Source organism: Phyllobates terribilis, unplaced genomic scaffold (assembly GCF_046119375.1).
Source record: "Phyllobates terribilis strain yellow unplaced genomic scaffold, ASM4611937v1 Scaffold_8__6_contigs__length_399053987, whole genome shotgun sequence".
In the NCBI taxonomy this organism is placed as follows: domain Eukaryota; kingdom Metazoa; phylum Chordata; class Amphibia; order Anura; family Dendrobatidae; genus Phyllobates; species Phyllobates terribilis.
The window spans coordinates 116,341,963-116,354,685 of record NW_027362768.1 but is presented as its reverse complement, the minus strand read 5'-3'; the positions used below and the strand labels follow the sequence as shown (position 1 = coordinate 116,354,685).

At 42.7% G+C, this 12,723-nt stretch overlaps 1 protein-coding gene across 1 annotated transcript in view; it reads right to left on the bottom strand.

Moving 5' to 3' along the window:
- The window catches only part of DPYD (dihydropyrimidine dehydrogenase), a 2,479,659-nt gene that overhangs the window by 2,466,082 nt on the left and 854 nt on the right, over positions 1-12,723 (bottom strand). The gene's annotated exons all lie outside the window — the stretch shown is intronic.

Sequence of the window (12,723 nt, the reverse complement as noted above, 5' to 3'; positions counted from 1 at the left end):
CTCCAAGGCTGGGGTCAGGAGGTCTCAGGGAGGACAGACCCTGGCGTGACGGCTTGCCTCTAAGTCTAGCACGTCTGGACTGCCTCTTGAGGTTGAGAGAAGTATTCCGGAAAGCGTAGTCACCCTGTGAGGATTCTGGGTGGGCAGTAGTCTCATTGGGCTGGAGGACTATTGCGCTACCCACACACATTACCCGTCGGGACTGCTCCGGGATATTGGGAAGTGAAGCTTCAGCAGGGGCTTCAGAGTTGGGGTCCTCGAAGACCATACGAAAGGCCACCAGGAAGGCCTGCAGGTCAAGGATGACAGGATCCCATGCTTCCCATAGGGGGGTGACCCATTTCAAGGCATCACCCGCTAGGTAGTCAATCATAAAGGCCACTTTAGCCCAATCGGAAGGAAAATAGAGAGGGTAGGCCTTAAAGTGTAGCATGCATTGCTCCACAAATGCACGACACTGTCTTGGATCCCCATAGTAACGTGGCGGATCCGCAGGAACGAGAGCTGATAGATCCATCTGGACGGGTGCGTAATTCGCCTGGAACTCAGCTAAAGGGGGAAAAAAAATTTATTTATTTTATTTTAATGCATGTATTCGCTGGAAAAACTTCTCAAAGAGCGAAGGCCGTGGGGCTCAACGGGAACCATGGCCTGAGCATGCTGTTATGCACACGCCCGGGCTGAGCGGCGTGTGCGTGTGATTGTAGTGATTCCACTGGACCATGAACCGGAGAGTGCCTGGAGGGGCGTGACTAAGTATCTGGCTGATCCGACCAAGATGGCACGACGGCATACGACGCCAGTGCACCAGGGAGAAACCGGGCAGAGGGACCAGGTGCTACTCCAGGTCAAACTCCGGACACGGGGGTTGACCCACACAGGGATTACTGGATCAGGCTGGTTAGGCTGGCGCACAGACTGGAGGGTATAGGCAGGCACGACTGGTATGCAGGCAGGCGGGTAAAGGCAAGCGCAGCTAGAGTGCAGACAGGGAGGCACTAGCAGGTAGGAACACAGGCGGGATAGGACCCAGTACACACTGGGACTCAGGAACAGGCAGGTTAGGCTGGCACAGACTGGTGGATATAAGCAAACACAGCAGGTATGCAGATGGGTGGATACAGGCGAGTATGCAGGCAGGGAGGTACTGGCCGAAAGGACGGGCTGGAGCACAGAAAGGTTAAGACCCAGTACAGACTGGGTCACAGAACCGCAGATGCGGTAGACAACCACAGCAGAGAGGGAACGCCCGAAGCGGTGGGCAAGAACAGAGCAGGACAGGACTGCCGGAGCAGCGGGCAGAAGCAGGGCAGGACAGGACTGCCGGAGCAGCGGGCAGAAGCAGGGCAGGACAGGACTGCCGGAGCAGCGGGCAGAAGCAGGGCAGGACAGGACTGCCGGAGCAGCGGGCAGAAGCAGGGCAGGACAGGACTGCCGGAGCAGTGAGCAAGGAGTCAGAGCAGGCTAGAACCGCCGGAGCGGTAAGCAAAGGAGTCAGAGCAGACTAGAACCGCCGGAGCGGTGAGCAAAGGAGTCAGAGCAGACTAGAACCGCCGGAGCGGTGAGCAAAGGAGTCAGAGCAGGCTAGAACCGCCGGAGCGGTGAGCAAAGGAGTCAGAGCAGGCTAGAACCGCCGGAGCGGTGAGCAAAGGAGTCAGAGCAGGCTAGAACCGCCGGAGCGGTGAGCAAAGGAGTCAGAGCAGGCTAGGCTGAGTAGGGGGGACAGGGCTCTGTTCACACGGAACAGACAGGAAGGGAAAGGCAGAGCCAGACACCCACAGGGTACTTGCAGTGAAGTAGCGAGTGGACCACAAACTCACAAACGGGAGTACAGAGACAACAAGCAGGAGTTAGGTACGAGTTCAGACTCTGCAGAAAAAGGAAGGGAACGGACATAGAGGCAAAACAGGTAAAGGATAGGAGAGAGTTCAGACTGGAACTGAGTGTACGGAGGAGACCGACACTGCAGCGGGATACAGGAGCGGGTCTGGGAATACGGCCCCCAGAGAGGCAGGACGAACAGGCAAGGAGCGTGTTCAGACAGGACAGACAAGATACAGGAGCGGGTCTAGGTAATCAGCCCCTAGAAGGCGAGAGGAACAGGCTAGAAGCGTGTTCAGACAGGTCAGACAAGATACAGGAACAGGTCTAGGTAATCGGCCCCTAGAAGGCAGGGGGAACAGGCTAGGAGCGTGTTCAGACAGGCCTGGAAATACAGCCTCCAGGATAGGCAGACAAGAGAACACAGAACGGGACCTGGCACCTTCAGAGTGCAAGCACACACTGAAAGAAACACTATGCTCAGGCAGGGATAGAAGGGAGCTGCTGAGCTATATACCAAGTGACAGACAGCAATAGGCTGAGGACGCACAAGGGGTGTGACCCACAGCAGGTACAAAAGGCAGGAAGTGATCGGGCGCCGCCCTTAAGCAGCAGAAACAGACACAAACAGACAGCATGGAGGGAAGCCAGAGAGACATTCTGGACAGGAGATCAAGTGCGCCCTCTTGCACAGTGGGAGATGGACCACCATGCAAGGACGCCGCCAGGTATGTTACAATTGCATACACCTGGCTATGAAGTTCAAAGCTCAATGAGGTTACAAAACCAAAAAAAGTGCTTTAGTAAGTCAGTAAAAAGTAGGTAGGAGTATTTTAAACAAGAAAATGATAAGGGTGCCCATACTTATGCACCTGTCAAATTTTGTTTGAATGCAGATTGCAAATTTTCTGTTAGTACAATAAACCTCATTTCAAGGCAGAAACATTACTGTGTCCAACAGTTATTACATATATCAAACTGAAATAGCTGTTGCAAAAACACCAATTTTTATAAAACATTAAGCTTAAGATTAATAGGGGTGCCCAAACTTTTTCATATAACTGTAAATGACCTTGATTACAATGTATGGTTTTCTTAAAAGGGTAAAACTTGATTTCCAGCAATCATGGTTGTGACAGAGTAGATTCTCCTGTTTTTTAATTCCAGGCAAAGAACGTTCATAAATAGAAGAAATACCAGCTCGTCTAGACTCAGGCGTCCTGAAGTACGGAACACGAGGGACCTCTCGTGATACAAATCCAGAGGAAAAAGGGAGAATTCCAGCTTCATAAATTAGCCAAAAATTTGTTTAAAACTAGATTCCATAGTCAGGACAAGGTAACAACGCATTTCGAACACAACAGACCTGCGTTTTTTATCACAGCTGAGCTCTGATAAAGAACGCACGTCTGTTGCATTCAAAATGCGTTGATCCCTTGTCCTCATTATGGAATCTAGTTTTAAACAATAAATTTTGGGCTAATTTAGGAAGCTGTAATTCTCCCTTTTTCCGTTAGAGAAGGCTCAGATCTATGGAAGCACCACACATAAAGCAGTGTGAGGCCATATTCACATAAGTAGATTTTTTGTGGTTGTGGGATGCATGCGCTAGTATGATCATATTTACGGGTCAGAATAAGGTATGTAGATACTAGGAAACTCCGGCACCTGTCAACTCTATGGATAGACCCTTGGAGCTGCTCATGGGAAAAGTCATGTTCTCAATTTGATAATTGATTTTTTTCGCAAAGTTCAGCTCTCGTCTAAACTTAACCTTAGAAAGGGAGAAAGAATAGAGATATGTGGAGATACACTATGGACTCACAGATTTCTATAAAATCCATACTTAGTAAACAAGATCCTATCTATTAAAAATTGTCTTCACCAGCTTCGGTGAATTTTTTCCAAAACTTTAATTTGGAGAAAATAATTATGTTTCAAATTGTATGTTCTAGAATTGCCCATGAAGAGGATCTTTCATCAAAATTTTCATGTTGAACTGGACACATGATGTAGTAGTGGCTACAGAACCTAATAAAACATATCTATTTGTTTTTTATTTCACCTCTCCATTGTGGAGATTTGCAATCAATGTATTGGTATATAATAAGTTAACTTTTTTTAAGACCAAGTTGGTGTCATCAGCTAGTTATTCACTGGGGGCATGTACTTCTCCCTCTGTGAGTTCTCAATCATAAGCAGACAGCAACATACTAGAAATAGAATACGCTCCCACCAAAAGCTTAGGTTTCACAGTGTGTGAGATGTAAGGATATAGAGCTGATCGCTTGGTCTAACCTCCAGCAGAGTAAGGCTATGTGCCCACGTAGCAGATTTGATGCAGAGCGTTTTTGCCTCTCTCTGGCAGAAAAAAAACGCATGCAGATTTACATGCGTTTTTTCTGCCAGAGAGAAGCGTTTTTTCATGCGTTTTCGCATACATTTTTTTCAAGCAGTTTTCCAAGCGATTTTGAGCATCCCTTGGAAAAGTGCTTGAAAAGTTGGTAACACAATATAAATCCATGCAACCAGCATGGATTTATAATGTGTGAACAACTGATGCTTTAAATGCAGCATCTATAGTAAAAAAAATAAGGAATTCAAACGTTAAAAAAAAAAAAAAAAAACAGTATACTCACCTCTCCGGTCTCCTCCAGTCTGCTCCCGGCCGCATCTTCTCTCTTCGGCGTCCCGCAGTGTACTGTCAGGACCTGCGGCGACGTCATTTAGTCAGCTGATGGTCACGCAACCATCACCTGACCACCGACGTCAGCGGTCGCGTGACCATCAGGTGACTCCTCTTCATCCCGGCTACCACACGCACCGCGATTACGCTGCAAATTCGCGGTCATTGAATTTAATTGAATCGCAGCAAATCCACATGTACCTGCGGGTTTGCTGCATTTCAATGTTCCTCAATGGCCGCGAATTTGCAACATAATCACTGTAGAAATGGTCATGCTGCGTTTTGCAATGCAATGCGAATTTGGCGTGCAAATTAGCGCATCATGTGCACAGCACAAACGAATTCACATTGCTTTGCATGGCAAACTGTTTTACAAGCGTTTTCGCGGCATTTTCGCAGCCGTAAAAACGCAACAAAAACGCTAGATGGGCACTTAACCTTAGACAGTGCTGGGCATAGAGCAGAGATGACTCACACCTTTCAGATGAGGTCGATGTAAGGGGTAAGGGCAGTACAACTTTACTTAGCTGTGTCACCTTCCAAACCCTTCTATCAGCTCTGCTGTACTGCCTGTCTCGAGGTGAGAGCTCAACTACACAATAAAATTTGTTAATATACCCAGGGACCATGAATGGAATATAAAATTACCCTGATACATAGCAATACATATGTTAGTCTGCTTTATGTCTGAAATTCTGTACATGAACATGAAACAGGAAGCACAATGCTACTGTGTAGCATCGGCGTCTCTGCCTCCTGCTGGGCAGAGACGCCGTTCCCCTCACCGCCGTGGTCCAGGTTCGGCATCCTCCCGCTCCCCAGTTGCTGTGGTGTGCACCGCGCGCAGCTTCCCGGGCACCGTGCTTAGGGCGCTCCCTCCGTCTTAAAGGGGCCGCGCGCGCCGTCCTAAAGAGTCCCAATGTCCGGAGGACTTCCCCTATATAAGGTATCTCCTCCAAAATGGAGGTGCCTGTGCAAGGTTGCTGTCCTGTGTGCTTACACATGCTTCAGCCCTTAGGTCCCACTGCCTGTCAGTCCTGCCCGCCAGTCTGCCTGTCAGTCCTGCTCGCCAGTCTGCCTGTCAGTCCTGCTCGCCAGTCTGTCCACAGTCCAGCCCGCCAGCCTGTCTACCTGGAAGCACCAGCCAGTTACCTGTCGTACCCGCCAGCTCACCTACCCGGAGCACCCGTCTGGCTATCTGCCGAACCAGCCTGCTTATCTACGCAGACCACCCGTCAGCCTCCCTGCCGTGCTCATCCGCTGTTCCGGTCAGTTCCTGCCATCTGACCCGTGGGAGTCACCTGCTCTCACACAAGGTCGGTCCCAGAGTGACACCTGGTCCCCCTGCTTGGTCCCTCCCTGGTTCACGGAGTCGATTGAGCCGACATGCGACCTTGGTCAAGTCGAGTAGGTACTTAGTCACGCCCATCTGGTCCCTCCTTGCACCGAAGCACTGAGGTTTCACCACCCGGACCCGTAAAATACTGCATACATGAATAAGTGTAAATTTATTTTTGTTTCAGTATATTTCATTAGGTGGGATGTATAGCATTGTTCATCCTGGGCTTTTTGATTCATGAACAGAATTCCAGAAAGTAAAAAAACTGACACACGTGTATTGCTACCTATCAGAGCAAACGTGTATTCCATTCCAGGTCTGTGGGTACAACAATCAATTTCATTGTGTAGTGTATCATTAGCTTGGTTTAAGAAAAAAAGATATAAACATTGTAGACACGTCATACTTTTTATGCATACACGTTTTAATATTCCAGTTTCCCAACTGAACAGCCCTCACCCTATACTGTAGGCTGTTGCAGAATTTTTATGCCATGTTCCTACCATCTGGAATTTGTTGTTAAGTCAATTTTTTGGACAAAATAAATTAATCTGCTTTGGCTAGGGTCACACCAGCTTATATTTTCTCATTCGATAAAATAGGGTTGATTTTGCTAATCACACTCTGATCAGAGTTTGATCACAGTGTGATCCGATTTTCTCAGAAGAGAAGATAGAAAAAAAAATTCTCCATCTTTTCCATTGTGTCGGTTCGTGAAAATTCAGATTTTATCAGAGTGCAGTCCGAGGTTTTCCACAGACTCTTTGACTTGCATGGCCAAGTGCGATCCGAATATCAGATCCAACTCTGGAAAACTGAAAATTTTTCCTCTGACAATGCACGGCCCCATAGAATAACATCTGTTCAATGTCCAATGTTTTGTTGGATCGCACTTGGACCGAAAATACGGTCATCTGCATGGGCCCTTAAGCAAAGTTCTGCAAACAAATTATTACCCTAAATAGAAAAATATTATGATTTGAGAGTCCTCTGTGGTTAATACCTTTTAATGGCTAACTGAAAAGATGGTAACAAATTGCGAGTAGTCTCGAAAGTTTCCATTTTGTTACCATCTTTTCAGTTAGCCATTAAAAGGTATCAGCCACTGAGGACTCTCAAAGCTTAATATTTTTCTATCTACTGGCTAACACGGTACAAAGATATATATTTTTCCGGTACCCGAAATAGAGACATTTAACTGTGCATGCTTTTTTCGGCAAACCTGTTTAAATTGTAAAATTGAAGACACATACACTCCACACCGATATTATGGACATGATGGTGTTGCATTAGCCTTTTTAGGAAGTGGAGGGCAAAATAGAATATAATTAAAAATAATATAATAGTAGGATGTTTTATGAATTTCTTAGCCCTCAAAGTTTCTTATAAGCTACTTAATACAAACATATATGTTTATGAATATTTTCAACCCTCCACCTCTGTCTATAGCGAACTGCTACTTTTTGACTTTGAATGGTCTTACTTCTAGATTTGATTGCTTTGTAAACCACTAAATCACATTTCCTGAAAATATCAATAAAAAATTAAATAGTAAAAAATCTGCATACCGATATAGGATTAAGAATGCTGAACACAGTGCACCATAATTAGATCTAAAATCCCACAGGGATAGAAAAAGTCTATTAAGTATGCAGATACAGTGATTTCTATGTAAATGAATGGCTAAATTCATACCAAGCTCCATTTTTAATTTTTTTTTGCTGAAGGCAAAATGCCAGGGTCATAGGCTGTCCTTAAAAAACACTCCATATTCTAATTTTCACAATTCATTATGTATGTTAATTGCAATGACAAACTGCTTGTGGGTCAACTGCATGTTCCACAATGCTCTGGATAGGATGATTACCTCTCCACATAGCCTCCACCTCTGGCAGCCACGTGTTCTCAACAAGCTCTAAAGATTTAGTATATTATTGGAATCAGAGGAGCTCATATAATATAGACTTAAATAGAGAGTTGGTGATTCCTAACAATGTTTGTAAATATACTAAATTCTATTCAATTCTATTAAAAAAAGTTAAAGAAAATTGGAAAAGTTTTTATGAATGAAAACTTTATACATTTTTTTCTTTTCTGCCTTAATTAAAAAAAATGCCTAAGGTACCGTATTATTTTTTGCCTGCTTGTTTTTTTTGCAATGGTTGTATGTAAAAACTCCTGTGTTTTAAACTGTTACATACATGATTAGGTTCTTTCTACATGCGTTGTTGATTTAATTTTTTTATCACCAATTTTATACATTATTTCTCTGCCAATTTTTTTTTTCATTCTCAGGGTATATGCACATGGCGTCATTAATGTAGAGTAAATCACTGCACTCTTATTTCAAAATGCTGTAGAATTTTATTTGTAGACGTGAAGTAGAGACACTTAAAGGCGCAAGGATAAATGTGTCATGGTATATAAACGTTTCAACCCTTCCTGTGTCTTCTTCACAATGTCGTTTAGAGAAGAGTTGTACAGAGGCGCACCTAGGTCTGGACCGTCTGACAGACATGCGAGCGCCTCTGTACAACTTTTGTCTCTTAGAGAGGAGTTCACATTGGCAGGGTCCTGGTATATTGGGAAGCACCTTACCGTGGCTACCAGGTACACATGAATTGGCCAATTTATGAGCTAAGATTTCTCAATTATTTCTATTTTCTAGAGCTGTAATGCTATTTAAATTGTATATATTTCATGTTCACATACTCAGTGTTGCAGAGTGCTACTTTGTTTGTTAGTTGTATATGGAGGTAGCTGCTCCTAGTAAGCACCTGTACACACCTATTTCTTGTTTTGGAAGTGCCGGGCATTTTTTCTGTTTAGTGTGTAAATCAGACCAAAGTGGTCCATGCTGCGATTTATGCCATGCAGACCGTTGCTTCATATAGAAAATCGGCCATGGGCACTGGCACATTGGCTATAATGTGTAAGTATGCTCTCCATACATGGTCCATGGCACACATAGACAACACATATCCATATAATCTGAATGAGCTCTTAAGTTCAGTATTTAGAAAAAATGTAAAAATTATTTAAAAAAAAAAAACATACACAATGGAATAAGGTGTTTAAAGAGATTTTCTCATGAAAACAACCTTTTTTCCCTACAAATTTTCCCTTTAAATTAGCTTTTATTACAGCTGCAGAGTAAGGCTGTCTTCACACCTCAATTTTCGTTTCTCACATGAAAAACGGTGCCTATTTTTTATTTTCAGTGTGCTGCATCAGTCTTTGATGCATGTGAGAGTTTTTACAATTGATGCATCAGTTTGTCTCATTTGAAAAAAAAAAATCTTAGCTTCTGCTATCTAGTAAAATACAAATCATGTCCATTTGCTATTCATTTTTATTTCATATGTCCATTGACTTCCATTGGAGAGTATTAGCGTTCATGCACACGACTGGAAAAATTCGACGAGTCCTATCTGTCGCTTTGATGGATAGCACTTGTCATTTAGTTATGCAATGAGTCCAATTTTTTCCTAGGACCAGGTAATCTGAGAAAAAAAAAATAAAAAATCGCAGCATGAACGAATTGTCTCAGATTCTCGGATCGCAGTCTGCCATTAGAGTTTATGTGCCCGTAGAAAACATTGGACTGCACTCAGATGATATCTGAGTGCAGCCCAATTTTCACGGAGAAGGTGGAGAAACTTTTTTTTTCCTCCACATCCTAGAAAATCGGATTTCACTCTGCTCAAACTCTGATCAGAGTGTGATTAGCATAATCAGACTGATTTTCTCAGATGAAAGAAAGACGGCTGTGTGACAATAGCCTTGCTCGCACCACTAAGCAAAGTAAAACATTACATGTGTAAAAGTATATTGATGTAACAGAATGTGTTGACATTTTGGCACAATACTGTTGGTGGTTCTCCCAAGTTTGGCACACACATTTGTTGAAAAAAGAAGTGTGTATGTCAAGAAGGTCTTAAAGAACTTTTCCACCTATATTTATTAAAAAAAAAAAAAAAAAAAAGCCTAATTAATATGACAGTTTGTCTTTTTGGCTTCTGAAAGGAATGTTTCACTTTCCCTGCTGTCAGCACAGCTTTGACATGGACTTCACAGGGGTTTCAGAATGTGACCGTGATCTTTGATCCCTGCATATAAGCGTGTTAGCTGTTGGACAAACATCTCTAAAATGGGGTGCACAAACTTCTGCACTGACTCCTAACTCCATTCATAATTATTCTATTTATCTACACTACTGACTAACACTTGCTCTCTTCTGTCAGCTGCTTTCCTTCGCTTTCAGTGGCCACCTGTCAAACAATGAAAGCGTTTCACTATGTGAAAAAAACAGTATTCTCCATCTCCAGTGAATTTAAGGGTAACTGATAAATCAATAGCATAAGTGAAAAATAAGAAGCTTTGTCATTTATCTTATCACAGAAATCAGTTTTTTTCTCCTCTTAAATTCATCTTTCATTCTCAATTCACAAGCAATTAGCCTTCAGTGAACACAGACTTCCCCATTACGGAGTTAGAAGAAGACATTTTGTGCTCATAATGTTCTATGGAGATGGGAGGGAGAAGTTAAGGGCAGATACATAAAATTTATTTTACTCATATAGCACCATCATATAAGGGAGGGCTTTACAGACATTAGCGGATCAGCTCCAAAAGACTCCTCAAAGAACTGTGTGTGCACATACTCTTAAAAACAGCAGATTTTCTGCACAAAAATAATAGTGTTTACATGATGTGAGAACATAATCTCAATGTTTATGTGGCCAGCATGGTTTCCTAAAAATCTTTAATCAGTGACATGTCATTTGATTTCTGACAATTTCTGATTTCAAACAAATTTGACAAGTGGCTAAATTTTAGCGATATGCAAGAGTGCACAAAATTTTTGCAATATAAAAGAGTGCACAAAATGTTTGCAATATGCAAGAGTGCACAAAATGTTTGCAATATGCAAGAGTGCACAAAATTTTAGCAATATGCAAAAGTGCACAAAATTTTTGCAACTTTTGACATTTCATTCCAGTTTTGGTCAATTCCACCAAAATGGCCAGAATGAGGTATGACAATACCTAGTTGTGTAATTCATGTGAAATACTTTATGCCCCATATCTTACTCCACTTCTTTTAAGAGGTACCTGATTCATTACAGGGAATCTATCAGGTCATTTTTGCATACCATACTAATAGTATCCTGAAATAGGGATAGGACAGCCCATTTATTGCTTTGCGTTGCCCCGTTGTGTTGCTATAAGCCCTGGAAAATTGATAGTTGTGCAACGGCAAGTCAAGCGTATGTAAATGCAAAATTAATATTTACACTGATTAAAATGATACCTTGGTTGATGAAATCAGTCCAGTGGTTCTTGTGTAATCTTTACTTTCACTTTGGAGATAATGATATGCTAGAGCTCCGGGGCGGCCTGTGGGGGGTGCTCTATCTGGTGCTCTGCTTACTTATTCATCTGTATGCTCTTATGACAGCTCACTGTGCCTTCCCTGACCTGCCTCTTATTTTACCTAGCCCTGCACTACTAGATGCATTATGTAAAATAGGAGGCAGGTTAGTGAACAATCAATGAGCTTCCATAAGAGCATACAGATAAATATGTAAGCAGAGCACCAGATATAGTGCCCCCACAGGCCGCCCCGAAGCACGAGAATATCATTAACTCCAAACTGAAAGTAAAGATTACACGAGAATCACAGGACAGATTTCATCAACCAAGGCATCATATAAATTAGTGTAATGTAGCCCACCTGACAGTGTATGTAGTTTACTGAGCACAATCCTGTTGACAGGTGCGCTTTAATATGATATGCAAAAATGATCTGACAGATTCCCTTTAAATGATGCATGCCTCTTAATGAATGAGGCACCTCTGACTCCAACACAGCCACTCATTAAGACTAGCATGAACAATGTTGGTTTTAACAAATCGGGGCTTGAGTCTTTTTTCTGAGTTTTTGGAACGGAAATGAGCAGAAATGCCTAGTTCTTGGGAAGTTTTGAGTTTAGAGGAGCATTTGCAACATTTCCACTCAGTTTCTGTCCCAAAGACTCCTCAAAAATAAAAAAATCAATGTGCACATACCCTTAAAAGAATAAAAACACATGCACTGCAATGTCAAAATGCCTTGCTATACATGCAATTTTTTAACTGCTTCAGGCATCAAAAGCTGTGAAGCAGCTAAAAGTAGTGACCTTTCCAGTCTTCTTTTGGCTTCCACTTGGAAGCCACCACTATTTAATATATAGAATCAAACAAAAAAAAGATTCCTGTGGCTAAGCTGCAGCAAAAGATGTCCAAGGTGACATCAGAAAAAGCATCATTTTATTAAAGTGTCTGACAATAACAAAAATTATACAGGTATACCAGAGTCCTAAATGACCCTTGTAAGTAAAAGAAATAAAAAAATCTGCGAGTTTGCAGCATACATGGAAGCTAATTGCAACAACCAACCTATGTTGCAGGTTTGATCAAAGTTTCAGCTAAACCTTTTGGTTTATTCTAGAGATGATTGTATCAGGTAAAATTTTAATTCTCCTGTTAGCATGGAGTTTCACGTGAAATTCGATTGGCAAAGAAGTTATCCTTCACAAATTTAATGTCCTTTATTTTGTTCTGGAGACCCCAGAGCATAATAAATGTAAGATGTAAAAAATGGAAAAAAAAATACTAATACCCGCAGACCTCCCCTATCCTTTTGCTCCTAACAGTCATCCAGCCAGTCCTAATCGCATCTTCTCATGACCACCATGAGTGCTGAATTCCCAGGACTCTTCACAGTTGGCCAGGCCTTAAGGCTCTGATGAGACTCAGGATGGTTCTGTGCACACGTGACCTTGTGCATGATTTTGATAGTAATAACAAGATGCGAAGAGGACCAGAGAGGTGCT